The sequence below is a fragment of the Schistocerca americana genome, chromosome 3 (assembly GCF_021461395.2).
Source record: "Schistocerca americana isolate TAMUIC-IGC-003095 chromosome 3, iqSchAmer2.1, whole genome shotgun sequence".
NCBI lineage: Eukaryota > Metazoa > Arthropoda > Insecta > Orthoptera > Acrididae > Schistocerca > Schistocerca americana.
The window spans coordinates 180,798,462-180,816,377 of NC_060121.1; the positions used below are offsets into that span (position 1 = coordinate 180,798,462).

At 41.6% G+C, this 17,916-nt stretch overlaps 1 non-coding gene across 1 annotated transcript; it reads right to left on the minus strand.

Annotated features, from left to right (window-relative positions):
- Window positions 1–1,081: 1,081 nt before the first annotated feature.
- Window positions 1,082–1,156, minus strand: Trnap-agg. Its single transcript has one exon. It is a non-coding gene; the product is annotated as a tRNA-Pro (tRNA).
- Between the last annotated feature and the right edge of the window lie 16,760 nt (window positions 1,157–17,916).

Consider the following 17,916-nt stretch of genomic DNA (forward strand, 5'->3'; position numbering starts at 1 on the left):
GAACCTTTCTTTTATTTCCATCATTGCTTCCTCGATGTACAGATAGAAGAGTAGGGGCGAAAGGCTACAGTCTTGTCTTACACCCTTCTTAATACGAGCACTTCGTTCTTGATCGTCCACTCTTATTATTCCCCCTTGGTTGTTGTTCATATTGTATATGACCCGTCTCTCCCTATAGCTTACCCCTACTTTTTTCAGAATCTCGAACAGCTTGCACCATTTTATATTGTCGAACGCTTTTTCCAGGTCGACAAATCCTATGAAAGTGTCTTGATTTTTCTTTAGCCTTGCTTCCATTATTAGCCGTAACGTCAGAATTGCCTCTCTCGTCCCTTTACTTTTCCTAAAGCTAAACTGATCGTCACCTAGCGCATTCTCAATTTTCTTTTCCATTCTTCTGTATATTATTCTTGTAAGCAGCTTCGATGCATGAGCTGTTAAGCTGTGCGATAATTCTCGCACTTGTCAACTCTTGCCGTCTTCGGAATTGTGTGGATGAAGCTTTTCCGAATGTCAGATGGTACGTCACCAGACTCATATATTCTACACACCAACGTGAATAGTCGTTTTGTTGCCACTTCCCCCAATGATTTTAGAAGTTCTGATGGAATGTTATCTATCCCTTCTGCCTTATTTGACCGTAAGTCCTCCGATTCTAGTACTGGGTCCCTTATCTCTTCTAAATCGAACCTGTTTCTTCTTCTATCACATCAGACAAATCTTCACCCTCATAGAGGCTTTCAATGTATTCTTTCCACCTATCTGCTCTCTCCTCTGCATTTAACAGTGGAATTCCCGTTGCACTCTTAATGTTACCACCGTTGCTTTTAATGTCACCAAAGTTTGTTTTGACTTTCCTTAATGCTGAGTCTGTCCTTCCGACAATCATATCTTTTTCGATGTCTTCACATTTTTCCTGCAGCCATTTCGTCTTAGCTTCCCTGCACTTCCTATTTATTTCATTCCTCAGCGACTTGTACTTCTGTATTCCTGATTTTCCCGGAACATGTTTGTACTTCCTCCTTTCATCAATCAACTGAAGTATTTCTTCTGTTAAAACTTCCTGGCAGATTAAAACTGTGTGCCCGACCGAGACTCGAACTCGGGACCTTTGCCTTCCTCGGGCAAGTGCTCTACCAACTGAGCTACCGAAGCACGACTCACGGCCGGTACTCACAGCTTTACTTCTGCCCGTACCGTTCCGCAAGGTTCGCAGGAGAGCTTCTGTAAAGTTTGGAAGGTAGGAGACGAGGTACTGGCAGAAGTAGAGCTGTGAGTACCGGCCGTGAGTCGTGCTTCGGTAGCTCAGTTGGTAGAGCACTTGCCCGCGAAAGGCAAAGGTCTCGAGTTCGACTCTCGGTCGGGCATACAGTTTTAATCTGCCAGGAAATTTCATATCAGCTCACACTCCGCTGCACAGTGAAAATCTCATTCTGGTATTTTTTCTGTTACCCATGGTTTCTTCGCCGCTACCTTCTTTGTACCTATGTTTTCCTTCCCAACTTCCGTGATGGCCCTTTTTAGAGATGTCCATTCCTCTTCATCTGTACTGCCTACTGCGCTATTCCTTATTGCTGTATCTGTAGCGTTAGAGAACTTCAAACGTATCTCGTCATTCCTTAGTACTTCCGTATCCCACTTCTTTGAGTATTGATTCTTCCTGACTAATGTCTTGAACTTCAGTCTACTCTTCATCACTACTATATTGTGATCTGAGTCTATATCTGCTCCCTGGGTACGCCTTACAGTCCAGTATCTGATTTGGGAATCCCTGTCTGACCATGATGTAATCTAATTGAAATCTTCCCGTATCTCCCGGCCTTTTCCAAGTATACCTCCTCCTCTTGTGATTCTTGAACAGGGTATTCGCTATTACTAGCTGAAACGTGTTGCAGAACTCAATTAGTCTTTCTCCTCTTTCATTCCTTGTCCCAAGCCCATATTCTCCTGTAACATTTTCTTCTACTCCTTCCCCTACAACTGCATTCCAGTCGCCCATGACTATTATATTTTCGTCCCCCTTTACATACAGCATTACCCTTTCAATATCCTCATACATTTTCTCTACCTGTTCATCTTCAGCTTGCGACGTCGGCCTGTATACCTGAACTATCGTTGTCGGTGTTGGTCTGCTGTCGATTCTGATTAGAACAAGCCGGCCACTGAACTGTTCACAGTAACACACCCTCTGCCCTACCTTCCTATTCATAACGAATCCTACACCTGTTATACCATTTTCTGCTGCTGTTGATATTACCCGATACTCATCTGACCAGAAATCCTTGTCTTCCTTCCACTTCACTTCACTGACCCCTACTATATTTAGATTGAGCCTTTGCATTTCCCTTTTCAGATTTTCTAGTTTCCCTACCACGTTCAAGCTTCTGACATTCCACGCCTTGACTCGTAGAACTTTATCCTTTCGTTGATTATTCAATCTTTTTCTCATGGTAACCTCCCCCTTGGCAGTCCCCTCCCGGAGATCCGAATGGGGGACTATTCCGGAATCTTTTGCCAATGGAGAGATCATCATGACCCTTCTTCAATTACAGGCCACATGTCCTGTGGATACACGTTACGTGTCTTTAATGCAGTGGTTTCCATTGCCTTCTGCATCCTCATGTCGTTGATCATTGCTGATTCTTCCGCCTTTAGGGGCAATTTCCCACCCCTAGGACAAGAGAGTGCCCTGAACCTCTATCCGCTCCTCCGCCCTCCTTGACAAGGCCGTTGGCAAAATGAGGCTGACTTCTTATGCCGGAAGTCTTCGGCCTCCAATGCTGATTATTTATCAAAATTTAGGCATTGGCGGGGATCGAACCCGGGACAGAAGACGTTTTGATTACAGTTCACGGGTCTACCTTAGCTGACAGTTACAGAAGAGTTATTCAGACTGGCTATTTGTTTCTGTACTTATCTGTTAAGCATAGTAATTTAAGCATAGTTCATAAGTACGTGTTTTTTGCCGTTGTACCCTTGTTTAGGGTGTTTTTATGCCTATCCTCATTTAGGCCTGAAATGTCTCCTTCATGTGTTTTGTACAGTTATAGAAAAACTTAGAAACCGAAACAGCATCGTGGAACATTTTTTTAAATTCCGCTGTCATATTTTAGGCCTCAGTTTTGACTAAAAAATATGTTTTGAATTGTAAATTTTTAATTGTTCGTAATACGAAGTATGATACAAAATCATTCGTAACTGTTGCTTAATCTGTAAGTTCATGTTATGAACATTGTGTGTGTGTGTGTGTGTGTGTGTGTGTGAGAGAGAGAGAGAGAGAGAGAAAGAGAGAGAGAGATGGTTTTCTTATAGAATAGCCTCAATTTACGCAACTCTGGTGGAGCTTATACATTTTTTAAAAGCAGATAATATTAGCAGCTGGAACTGAACATAGTGGATGCATACTTGTGGCCTGTTTCGTCCATATTTCTTTTTTAATTTACCACCAACGCATTGTCATAGAAAAGTGGCCTGGCCTGTGAATTCTTGATAATTGCATCATCGACAAGGGTGATGACGTCATTGATAAGAGGGAGTGAGGCTTGACATGTTAGTTGGATCACATGGTTCAGTACCACGTTTGTGTGCAACGTTGCCGCCATCTGTGATTGTGACGTTAGTGGTGTCAAGCATTTTAATGTAGTGTTCAAGTGCAAAGTGAACCAAAGACTACCTTGCTGTACTATTGCTGGCATTGAAGAACAGAGGGTAAGAGAAAAATTCCTTGCTTAAGATCAACGTTTCGAGTGACACAGTGCCAGAAGGAGTGGGTGAATTCCCCTATAAGGAATGTACGATTACACAGTTTGGCCGAAGCAACGGAAATATCACAAGTAAATCTGAACAGGGGATGAAAGCATTATTCAATTAAATAACTCTACTGACACCAGATATTCATATAAAACGGAGGAAGATTATACTACTGCACTAAAATAAAACTTCGGCATGGGAAATCTGGTGAGAGGAAATTGGAAGCATTTAAATATGGCGCTATTGAAGAATGTGAAAAATTAAGTGAATAATTAACGCCGCCTTACATAGGAAGGAACGATCACCACGATATAATAAGGGAAATCAGAGCTTGTACAGAAAGATATAGGAGTTCATTCTTTCCGCGCGCTATACGAGTTTAGAATAATAGAGAATTGCGAAGGTGCTTCGATGAACCCTCTGCCAGGCACTTAAATCTGATTTGCAGAGTATCCATGTAGATGTAGATGTAGATGTAGATGTAAAGCAAAGAAAGATGTAACAAAGAGCATAGGTCAAGGAATTATTCTATGGATGATCCTTCCCAGAAGAAGGGGTCGGTTAGTAGGACATCTGACACATCATACAGGACTAGTGAATGTTTCGCACGAAGGAGCATTAGCGAGGAGAAATAGCAGCGACAGACAATGACTAGGATATGAAAAACATTTTATAGTGGTTGTAGGTTAATGTGACGAAAAGACTAACACACAGGTTAGAAGAGATAAAAGTTATTAGGAATAGCAGAACTGGGATTAGTGATTAGCTTATCAAATTGGGACCGCGAAGTAGATGAAGTAAAGAATATTGCGATTTGGGAAGCAAAATAAGGCATATTTGACGAAACGAAGACGACATAGCAGAGTAGAACAGGCATAGACTGTATTCCTAGTCAGAAGAAATTTACTAGTGTCAAACACTGATCCTAATTTGTGAAAGAAATTTCTTAAAATATACACTTGTAGCACTGCAGTCACGGACTGTGGAGAAAGCGGACAAGATGAGAATCGAAGCGTATGAGGTTCTATAGAAGGATTTTGGAAATTAGGTGGACCGATAAGAAATTACGAGGTTCTCCGAAAAATCTGTAAGGAGAGGAACATGTGTAAATTACTGAGAGGAAGGATTATAGCATATGTGCTAAGGCAACGATTAACTTCCATGGTACTAGAGGAAACTATAGAGCAGGGATCCCCAAACTATTTTGGACAAGTGACCCCTTTTCCAAAATGAACTGTTACCTCAGACCCCCATGGCCAAATTACCTACTTTTAAGATCAACCCCCTTATTCATAATGGTCCGCTAACTTAAAACAGCTGCTACAGAGTGTTATTTTTCATTCTGACTTAGGTCAATAGAAGAAGACAGAGTGAGAATTAGCAATGCTTTAAGTTAGCAGACTGTTGTGAATAAGGGGGCCTATGTTTTTTTCCTATTGATGCAAAATACCTAGTTACTAAGGTACCAATTGGATCATGATCATGGATTCGTTCGTGTTAAATCGCCTAAACGTCAAATAGAGAGCAAGTCAAAACGCGCCTGAAAGACGTACGCTCGAACTCATTATCTTGCACAAACTTGTCCACACAGACCTGCCGAGTTTTCATCTTGTACGAACTTGAGACTTTACATTACTACAACAATGCTATTTCCTACAAAAATATTAATTATTCTTAGTACACGTAACACTAATTAACAATACAGTACCTAGCTATTTTGAAAGTTTTAAATAAGAACTTGTGTTAATTTAATAGGGGTCGATTTTTAGACCTCGTCGACTCCCAAAATCAGTTTTCGTTTATGTCGACCCCTAGGAAACCGATATCGACCCCAAGGGGTCGATATTGACCACTTTGGGAAGCCCTGCTATAGAGGGTAACATACACAGTGGAACAAATATGCAACAAATAATTGAGGACATTGAGTGCAACTGACGCTCTGGAATGGTACAGGAGAAGAATTCGCGACAGTTCGTATAAACCAGCCAAAGGCAGATGAAGGAAAAAATAAGGAATATGACGAAGATCTGAATATTATTGCATTTTCTGAACTTACGACCTTTGTTGTCGGCTTGATAATGGGAACTCAAACGGATTCATTGGTTACGCTGTCTAATTTGAGACTGTTTACAACCGAGATACATTTTATTCATATAGGTGAAGGCCCGCAATCCTACATTAACGCATTATACACGAATTTAATAAGCTAAATATCTTTTTATTAAATTTGTAATCACAACTCACAACGTAGAACTCAATTTTGTTACACTGTACAAACAGGGAAAAAGTTTAACTGACCATAAATCAGCGTTCATTTTCTTCGTATTTCGAGGGAAGAAATAAAAAGGGGCAACGAGGACTGCTTTTGATCGGAGAAAGAAACATTAATCACAAATGTGTATCGACGTTTCCCGAAAAATCTGTTGGACAGGTTCCTTATATACATGACAATACAGGAGACGCAACACTCTGTTAGTTCCAGTTTCGGCTCTGCTTTCTGGTGGATGATTATATGTAACGGAGAAAAGTCTTATCAGATGTGAGGCAAGGCACTGATATCCAGAAAATTTATTTACGCAGATAACATCCCTCTTGCTGCCAACATACTAATACGACTGCTCTTGGACAAACTCTCACCCGATATCTGGAATTGATGGCTGAATACTTCAGGAAATGCCGACTAATCCAATGTTGTTGTTGTTGTGGTCTTCAGTCCTGAGACTGATTTGATGCAGCTCTCCATGCTACTCTATCCTGTGCAAGCTTTTTCATCTCCCAGTACCTACTGCAACCTACATCCTTCTGAATCTGCTTAGTGTATTCATCTCTTGGTCTCCCTCTACGATTTTTACCCTCCACGCTGCCCTCCAATACTAAATTGGTGATCCCTTGATGCCTCAGAACATGTCCTACCAACCGATCCCTTCTTCTGGTCAAGTTGTGCCACAAACTTCTATTCTCCCCAATCCTATTTAATACTTCCTCATTAGTTATGTGATCTACCCATCTAATCTTCAGCATTCTTCTGTAGCACCACATTTCGAAAGCTTCTATTCTCTTCTTGTCCAAACTATTTATCGTCCATGTTTCACTTCCATACATGGCTACACTCCATACGAATACTTTCAGAAATGACTTCCTGACACTTAAATCAATACTGTATGTTAACAAATTTCTCTTCTTCAGAAACGCTTTCCTTGCCATTGCCAGCCTACATTTTATATCCTCTCTACTTCGACCATCATCAGTTATTTTGCTCCCCAAATAGCAAAACTCCTTTACTACTTTAAGTGCCTCATTTCCCAATCTAATTCCCTCAGCATCACCTGACTTAATTAGGCTACATTCCATTATCCTTGTTTTTCTTTTGTTGATGTTCATCTTATATCCTCCTTTCAAGACACTGTCCATTCCATTCAACTGCTCTTCCAAGTCCTTTGCTGTCTCGGGCAGAATTACAATGTCATCGGCGAACCTCAAAGTTTTTATTTCTTCTCCATGGATTTTAATACCTACTCCGAATTTTTCTTTTGTTTCCTTTACTGCTTGCTCAATATACAGATTGAACAACATCGGGGAGAGGCTACAACCCTGTCTTACTCCCTTCCCAACCACTGCTTCCCTTTCATGTCCCTCGACTCTTATAACTGCCATCTGGTTTCTGTACAAATTGTAAATAGCCTTTCGCTCCCTGTATTTTACCCCTGCCACCTTTAGAATTTGAAAGAGAGTATTCCAGTCAACATTGTCAAAAGCTTTCTCTAAGTCTACAAATGCTAGAAACGTAGGTTTGCCTTTCCTTAATCTTTCTTCTAAGATAAGTCGTAAGGTCAGTATTGCCTCACGTGTTCCAGTGTTTCTACGGAATCCAAACTGATCTTCCCCGAGGTTGGCTTCTACTAGTTTTTCCATTCGTCTGTAAAGAATTCGTGTTAGTATTTTGCAGCTGTGACTTATTAAGCTGATAGTTCGGTAATTTTCACATCTGTCAACACCTGCTTTCTTTGGGATTGGAATCACTATATTCTTCCTGAAGTCTGAGGGTATTTCGCCTGTCTCATACATCTTCCTCACCAGATGGTAGAGTTTTGTCAGGACTGGCTCTCCCACGGCCGTCAGTAGTTCCAATGGAATATTGTCTACTCCGGGGGCTTTGTTTCGACTCAGGTCTTTCAGTGCTCTGTCAAACTCTTCACGCAGTATCATATCTCCCATTTCATCTTCATCTACATCCTCTTCCATTTCCATAATATTGTCCTCAAGTACATCGCCCTTGTATAGACCCTCTATATACTCCTTCCACCTTTCTGCTTTCCCTTCTTTGCTTAGAACTGGGTTTCCATCTGAAAACTTGATATTCATACAAGTCGTTCTCTTATCTCCAAAGGTCTCTTTAATTTTCCTGTAGGCGGTATCTATCTTACCCCTAGTGAGATAGGCCTCTACATCCTTACATTTGTCCTCTAGCCATCCCTGCTTAGCCATTTTGCACTTCCTGTCGATCTCATTTTTGAGACGTTTGTATTCCTTTTTGCCTGTTTCACTTACTGCATTTTTATATTTTCTCCTTTCATCAATTAAATTCAATATTTCTTCTGTTACCCAAGGATTTCTACTAGCCCTCGTCTTTTTACCTACTTGATCCTCTGCTGCCTTCACTACTTCATCCCTCAAAGCTACCCATTCTTCTTCTACTGTATTTATTTCCCCCATCCCTGTCAATTGCTCCCTTATGCTCTCCCTGAATCTCTGTACAACCTCTGGTTCTTTCAGTTTATCCAGGTCCCATCTCCTTAAATTCCCACCTTTTTGCAGTTTCTTCAGTTTTAATCTACAGGTCATAACCAATAGATTGTGGTCAGAGTCCACATCTGCCCCTGGAAATGTCTTACAATTTAAAACCTGGTTCCTAAATCTCTGTCTTACCATTATATAATCTATCTGATACCTTTTAGTATCTCCAGGGTTCTTCCATGTATACAACCTTCTTTCATGATTCTTAAACCAAGTGTTAGTTATGATTATGTTGTGCTCTGTGCAAAATTCTACCAGGCGGCTTCCTCTTTCATTTCTGTCCCCCAATCCATATTCACCTACTATGTTTCCTTCTCTCCCTTTTCCTACACTCGAATTCCAGTCACCCATGACTATTAAATTTTCATCTCCCTTCACAATCTGAATAATTTCTTTTATTTCATCATACATTTCTTCAATTTCTTCGTCATCTGCAGAGCTAGTTGGCATATAAACTTGTACTACTGTAGTAGGTGTGGGCTTCGTATCTATCTTGGCCACAATAATGCGTTCACTATGCTGTTTGTAGTAGCTTACCCGCATTCCTATTTTCCTATTCATTATTAAACCTACTCCTGCATTACCCCTATTTGATTTTGTGTTTATAACCCTGTAGTCACCTGACCAGAAGTCTTGTTCCTCCTGCCACCGAACTTCACTAATTCCCACAATATCTAACTTCAACCTATCCATTTCCCTTTTTAAATTTTCTAACCTACCTGTCCGATTAAGGGATCTGACATTCCACGCTCCGATCCGTAGAACGCCAGTTTTCTTTCTCCTGATAACGACATCCTCTTGAGTAGTCCCCGCCCGGAGATCCGAATGGGGGACTATTTTACCTCCGGAATATTTTACCCAAGAGGACGCCATCATCATGTAATCATACAGTAAAGCTGCATGCCCTCGGGAAAAATTACGGCTGTAGTTTCCCCTTGCTTTCAGCCGTTCGCAGTACCGGCACGGCAAGGCCGTTTCGGTTATTGTTACAAGGCCAGATCAGTCAATCATCCAGACTGTTGCCCTTGCAACTACTGAAAAGGCTGCTGCCCCTCTTCAGGAACCAAACGTTTGTCTGGCCTCTCAACAGATACCCCTCCGTTGTGGTTGCACCTACGGTACGGCTATCTGTATCGCTGAGGCACGCAAGCCTCCCCACCAACGGCAAGGTCCATGGTTCAGTCTATCTCCTGAAATAAACCATAGGGTCTGTATTGCCTCACATGGCAATTGGATTTTTCTAATTTTTTTTTAAATTTGTGGTATGTTAAGTTCAGAAATTCTGTCTCCCACAGCAGAAAATCACCTTTGAAATTCTCCAACCATATTCAATATGCTAAAATAAGGTTCATATTTTTTGACTAGCTGTGTGACTCTGTGGCAGAGTGCTTGTTCACTAAGTGGGTGGCCTGAGTTTGATTGTAGGTGCAATCAAATTTTTAAATAAAGGTGCATGCTCTATGATCATTCTCGGAAAACATAGAATACATTAAGTCCACAAGACTGGTAATCAATAGATCGAGCCTCATTTTGGTCATTATTTTTTTCGGTTTTTCCATGCAGTTCAAGTACCTATGTCATTTAAATATAAAATTTATTGAACACACACTAATTCTTATTTCTAATTCTACATTGCACATAAAAATCCAGTTTTGATTGCAAATAAAAATTCTTAATTACCAATCTTTTATGATTTAACAAAAATTACAAATTAATTTTTTCTGTATTTTTATATTTTATGCGTCACATAGATGCTCACTAAACATGCAACATGCACGTTTGTTTAAAAATTTGGTTCCACCAGGACTGGAACTCGCGAAGGTGAGCCAAAGGTTGCGTTTCATTGGCAGGACACTTAGAAGATGCAACAAGTCCACTGAAGAGACAGCTTACACTACACTCATTCGTCCTCTGTTAGGATATTGCTGCGCGGTGTGGGATCCTTACCAGGTGGGATTGACGGAGGACATCAAAAGGGTGCAAAAAAGGGCAGCTCGTTTTGTATTATCATGTAATAGGGGAGAGAGTGTGGCAGATATGATACGCGAGTTGGGATGGAAGTCATTAAAGCAAAGACGTTTTTCGTCACGGCGAGATCTATTTACGAAATTTCAGTCACCAACTTTCTCTTCCGAATGCGAAAATATTTTGTTGAGCCCAATCTACATAGGTAGGAATGATCATCAAAATAAAATAAGAGAAATCAGAGCTCGAACACAAAGGTTTAGGTGTTCGTTTTTCCCGCGCGTTGTTAGGGAGTGGAATGGTAGAGAGATAGTATGATTGTGGTTTGATGAACCCTCTTCCAAGCACTTAAATGTGAATTGCAGAGTAATCATGTAGATGTAGATGCAGATGAGCACTTTAACATATAGCCAAGCTGCTTGTCGAAATACCACCACTTTAGTTTAGCAACTAATCCAAAGCGCACTTAAAACTGAGACCTCATGCTTCCACCTAAATAATAGGCTGGCTAAAACACCTCTACAGATATCTCTGAATGACACTGCGCATCCAATTTCCATCCAAACTATGTGGGCGTAACATTGGATCGCACTCTCTCTCTTATAAAAAAACACCTATCAAACCTGGCCGAAGAACTGAAATCCCGGAACGACATACTCCACAAATTAGCGGGAACGACCTGGGGAGCTGGAGCAGAGACACTCCGTACGATCGCTCTAAGTTTGTTCTACTCAACAGCTGAATCCTGCGCATCGGTGTGGCTAAATAGCCCGCACGTGGGAAAAGTAGATGTGGTGCTAAATCAGACGATGGGAATAATTTCTGGAGCTATTAAAACCACTCCACTCTACTGGCTAGCAGTACTCAGTAACATCGGACCGCCTTATATACGACGATCCAACAAACTCCTAAGGGAGTTTAAAAAGATCTCCAGTAATACAGCCCTGCCAATCCACCAGGACCTTACTGTATTTAGTAGACTCAAAACCAGAAATCCTTCTGTGAAGACTGCACAGCAACTTCTGAACCAAAACTACAATGGCGTTGAAATCTGGCAAACGGAATGAAGAAACAGAGCCGGTCCAAGATGGCATACTTTATTTGAGACTCCCAACCATCCACCAGGGGGCTTTCACCTCCTTAAGCAAACCTGGGAGACTCTGAACAGAATACGGACAGGTCATAGCCGATGCGGATCCTCGATGTACAGACGGAACTTGAGACCTGACCCTGGGTGCGACTGTGGTGCCAAAGAACAAACCACCCGCCACATCGTCAGCGAGTGTCCACTGAGAGCGTTCACCGGCACTGATGACGACTTCCGGAGGGCAACACCATAATCTGTGGAGTGGCTGCAGAATCTGATTGTAGAATCGTGATTGCTGAAAGTGCTGGAATCTGAACTTTATGCAGTCTTATTGTTTTGTAATATAATTTTACATTTATTGTTATATGTCAATGTTCAATTTACATTATTTTATTATGTTTCTATCCCACATTTTAACAATGTATATTCTCCTTTATGCTGTTTACAATGTAGAGTGTCATACCACAAGCTAAATAAATAAACGAGAAATAACTACAATGCTGCAATAAAAATGTGTAAAAGTGCGCAAAATCTCACATTTATATTCGTAAGTTAATGATATACAGACAAGAAAAAATTACGCACCACAAATCAGTTATCCGAATGGGATGGAAATCGTTAGATGTGTAGATGTGTACATGGTTACAGACAAACAATTGATTACAGTTTCAGAAAAATTGGATGATTGATTCAAGCGAAAGAGCTTCAGATACTGAACAAGAACATATCGTATTAACCCACCTCCGGCCGTTATGCAAGCAGTTATTCGGCTTGTTATTGATTGATACAGTTACTGGATGTTCACCTGAGGGACATCGTGCCAAATTCTGCTCAATTGGCGCTTTAGATCGTCAGAATTCTGGCATGCTTGGAGCGTTCTCCTCACCATGCCCCAAACGTTCTCAATTAAGAAGAGATCCTGCCCCATTGCTGGCCGACGTATGGCTTGGCTATCACGAAGACAAGCTGTAGAAACTCTCACTCTTGAAATTTTTTGCAAATTGTAAGCGCAGGGTGGCTTGCCACGAAGGAGAACAAAACGGGGCGTAGAATATCTTGGTCATACGGCTGTGATCTAAGGGTAATATCAGAAATTGAGTCCGCCTTGATGCAAAACACCTTGTTATTCGTTTATTTCTTTATTATCCCAAACCAGTTTCGGCGACAAACATCACCACGATCAGTGGGGTATTTTAAATCTAAAACATGCTGAAAATGGCATGGTTGTACAAACGCAGTAAAACATTATTACATTTTTACAATTCGTCTTTTGAAATATGGTTTTCTATTGATACTTTCATACTACCTTATTTATTGTATGTTACAGAATGTTTTGGCAATTATTGGTACTGTTTACGACGTATTTTCTGTGCTCTTTTCTTTCTGTTGCCGTCTTTTTACTTAGCGAACATCATGTCATCTCATGTCTTGCCGCTTATTCGCTCTCTGCCCAACGTTTAACAGTGGAATTCCTCTTGTAATCTTAACGTTCACTCCTTTGCTCTTAATTTCACCCACGGCTTCTTTTGAATATTCGTCAGTTAACATCTTGTGCTACCCGGCTTCAATCGACATTAAATTTGGCTCCTACAAGCCCCTCCACAGGAAATCTGACGTTTCTTAAAATGTAGCACAGCAGGTGATTCCATTTGCGTCTGGAAGAATGTCTGTGTGACCAGGGATTTCTCCTCCTATACTTTGTGCCATAATTCTTAATTTAGAATCATGCGTCAAGAAATGCAGTGCTACGCAAACATTTAGAACACTTGCTCCTGGTTACACACAGAATTTACTCTATACGCAGACACATTGGATTCTCTGCTCCCGCCCAGCGGGGTGAGTGGGAGACTGATGACCTCAGATGTTTGGCGTCCTTGAGCACTTAAACAGCAGCAGCAAGAAACGTAGAAGGGGCGGCTTGGACGCAGACAGGAAAGCAGCGTCAGGACGTGTAACTGTCAGGCGATCGCTCGCCCGTCGACAGGGAATATCCGATAACCTCGCTCCACGCGCGCTCTAAATGCGTCACGCACATATCACAATTCATGGTGTTGCCTGTGACGTCAGCACGGGCGTACAGTGTTCTACGCTTTGTTGAACCTCAGCGTAACAAGTCCTTGTATCAACGAACGACGCAGTGACTCACGATAGCCCCTATCGAGTGCTTACGTTCGGCGGTGTGTAAAGGGTGCATAATAACTGATAGCGAAAACAACACGCGTGAATGTAAAAGGAAAACCGTTACAGTAAACAGAGTTACGCAAACGTATCGAAGGCAATCTGTAACGCGCCAATATGGTCCGCAGACAAGAAAATGATCGTATACGTATTAATAATATAGGAGAGAACGACTGGGTGTCTCATTACAAAAAATTGTGATACGACAATACTTTAACTCAGACATTACCAGAACTAAATAACACAAAGGGCCTGGTTGGTACTGATATGAGAGAAACGACGGAAACTCTAAGAGCTACAAAAAATAGGAAAGCCAATGGTTTAGATGGTATTAATATGAAACTGTGGAAGTATAGAGGGTTATTCCTACATGTAAGACTTCTTCACATATTTAATCAATGTTTTAGAAATAAGAAGATATCAAAAGACTGACTGAGAGCCAAAGTAATATCTATTTTCAAAAAGGGCGACAAAAATAAATGTAGCAATTATTCTGCATACCTAGATTCAGCCTGTAAATTATATGCCAAACTTTTGAATGCAAAACTGAAAAATATCGGTGAAAAGTTAACCTTTGAGGAACAATCAGGTCTTAGGAAAGGAAGATCAACTGTTGCCAATGTTTTTATACTACAAAAAGTTACAGAAAAGGGACGAGAGCTCAACAGAGAAACCCATTTCGCTGAGAAAGCTTTCGACAAAGCGAACAGAGAAATGCTATGTAATATCATGGATGGACGAGGATATGCATCTCAACTTACAAATGCTAATAAGAGTCAATACACAAACACCGAAATCGTTATAGGTATGGGAAATATTAAAGCAAAGCCAAAGGACACAAACAAAGGAGTACGACAAGACTGTGTACTTCTCCAACATCAGCAACTGGAAAATGTTGAACATAAAATAGAGATCTTTTAGATCGTAGCTCTAGGTTAAATATAATTTTATGTGAAGATGAAATAACTCTGATTACAGAGAATGAAGATGACATTCAGATGGGAGTCAATATGTTGCAGCGGATAGCCCTAGGTTACAACTTACTTGTCGGAAGATGGCATTTCAGGGCATTCAAGCAGTAAGATCTAAAATAGTATTGAATATTAAATCTGGGAGCAAAAAACATTTTAAATACGTAGGATGCGACACCACTTACGAAAATAAGCATGGCATTGACCAAAAATTATTTAAATATACTTCCATATGTGGAAACACAGTAAAAATTTTGCAGAATAAAGCACGGCAAGAACTCAGCTCCAGTTTTATAAAACAATATCAGTACTAAACCTTGCTTATGAAAGTGAAGCGTGGGCAAAACAAGGCACCAAAAAGTGGAATACACGTTCAAGAAATGAGATTTAGGAGAAGAGTGGAACGATGTACAAGGGAAGATCGAAAAAGAGATGAAGTTGTAAAGAAACATTTCGGGATACACTACTGGCCATTAAAATTGATACACCAAGAAGAAATGCAGATGATAAACGGGTATTCATTCGACAAATATATTATACTTGAACTGACATGTGATTACATTTTCACGCAATTTAGGTGCATATATCCTGAGAAATCAGTACCCAGAACAATCACCTCTGGCCGTAATAATGGTCTTGATACGCCTGGGCTTATCAAACAGAGCTTCGATGGCGTGTACAGGTACAGCTGCCCATGCAGCTTCAACACGATACCACAGTTCATCAAGAGTAGTGACTGGCGTATTGTGACGAGCCAGTTGCTCGGCCACCATTGACCAGACGTTTTCAGTTGGTGAGAGATCTGGAGAATGTGCTGACCAGGGCAGCAGTCGAACATTTTCTGTATCCCGAAAGGCCCGTACAGGACCTACAACATGCGGCTGTGCATTATCCTGCTGAAATGTAGGGTTTCCCAGGGATCGAATGAAGGGTAGAGCCACGAGTCGTAACACATCTGAAATGGAACGTCCACCGTTCACAGTGCCGTCAATGCAAACAAGAGGTGACCGACACATGTAACCAATGGCACCCCATACCATCACGCCGGGTGATACGCCAGTACGGTGATGACGAATACTCGCTTCAAATGTGCGTTCACTGCGATGTCGCCAAACACGATTATGACCATCACGATGCTGTAAACAGAACCTGGATTCATCCGAAAAAATGACGTTTTGCCATTCGTGAACCCAGGTTCGTCGTTGAGTACACCATCGCAGGCGCTCCTGTCTGTGATGCAGCGTCGAGAGTAACCGCAGCCATGGTCTCCGAGGTTGTTGTCTTGAAAACGTCCCCATCTGTTGACCCTGGGATCGAGACGTGGCTGCACGATCCACTACAGCCATGCGGATAAGATGCCTGTCATGTCGACTGCTAGTGATACGAGGCTGTTGGGATCCAGCACGACGTTCCGTATTACCCTACGGAACCCACCGATTTCGTATTCTACTAACAGTCATCGCCTCTCGACCAACGCCAGCAGCAATGTCGTGATGCGATAAACCGCAATAGGCTACAATAAAGAAAATGTTCGACTGATGCCCTGACCAGCACGTTCACCAGATTTCTCACCAATTGAAAACGTCTGGTCAATGGTGGCCGAGCAACTGGCTTGTCACAATACACCAGTCACTACTCTTGATGAACTGTGGTATCATGTTGAAGCTGCATGGGCAGCTGTACCTGTACACGCCATCCAAGCTCTGTTTGACTCAATACCCAGAGGTGGTTGTTCTGGGTACTGATTTCTCAGGATCTATGCTCCCAAATTGCGTGGAAATGTAATCACATGCCAGTTCTAATATGATATATTTGTCGAATGAATACCCGCTTATCATCTGCATTTCTTCTTGGTGTAGCAATTTTAATGGCCAGTAGTGTAATTCATTTTAGGTAAGTATGCAGTATCGTATCCAAAATGGGAGGGCGTCCTCCGTCCTTAAGCAAATTTAACTTGAAACTGTAGCTTACAACATCCTGAAGTAGTATTATATTTCTTGTTAAGAAAGGCTCAGGGTCAAATGTGAGCCCTTTTCGATGAGTACTTCATCGAAGAGCTTACGTATCAAATACCTCTGTACTAAGTAGGACAATATTTCATACCAAAGTCAGAGGTGACTCCTAACCTCACACTCTTTCGGTTGCGGAAGCACTATTAAAATTGCTGGAATGTTTCTACATCTACAATGGTGTGCAAAACTAAAGGACGAAAATGAAATTTGCATGATGTGTCACTGTGAAGTAACATAGCTTGGTGGAACATGGACCATACGTAGAAAGAATTACTGCAGTATAGTACAGAAGGTACCGTAACTAAAAGGAATGCGAAATGAAACAAACAGAAATACTACTTTCATTCAAAGTCAGTGACTACACTTGCAGTGCGCTCTCATCGTGGCCAGAAGTTTGGCCTTCTGGTAGGGCGTTCTGATCCTCCACCAGCGCCGTCAACAACTTTTGGATGGTCATTAGTGCGTGTGGAGGTGCTACAGTTCGTCTATCTTCTAGCGCTCGTCCAAAAGCTCCTCGATGCGGTCGTGCGCTGTCATCCATCAAAATAAAAACAGACCCGAATGCACGTTGAAAAGTCGAACCTGGGGAAGGAGCACCATATCACAATAATGTTGAGAAGTAAGTGCATTACTCGTTTCCGTCACTCGCCATATGAGGGTGTGTAATGCGTTTCCGTCCCTCGCCGTATGAGAGTGCGTAATGCAATCAGCAATATTTTCGAACGTGATCGTTTTGGTGGTTCAGGTGTTATGTTGCGGGTAATGCTATATGGTCGTACTGACCACCAAATTTTTGAAAACGGTACACTCAACCGTCAACGGTGCTGTGACACTGTACTCCTTCTTCAGGTGCATCTTTTGAGGGATGTGTTCTGCACAGACTTCTATTTTAAGGATGACAAAAATGTGCGACTGCATCTAACACAGCAGATGGAGGAACTCCAGGAAGGAGACAATATTCAGCAAATGGACTGGCCTGTCCGTCCATCGACCATGTGTGGGATGCGTTCTGGTGACATATTTCAGCACGTCAACGTGCAGTCGTCAGTCGTGCCGCTGGAGGAATGCAACACTCTACCAAAGAATTCCTTATCAATCCACAGATCATCATGGGCGCACGTTGTACAGCCTTAAGCGTCTTCCGCGGTGATCACACATC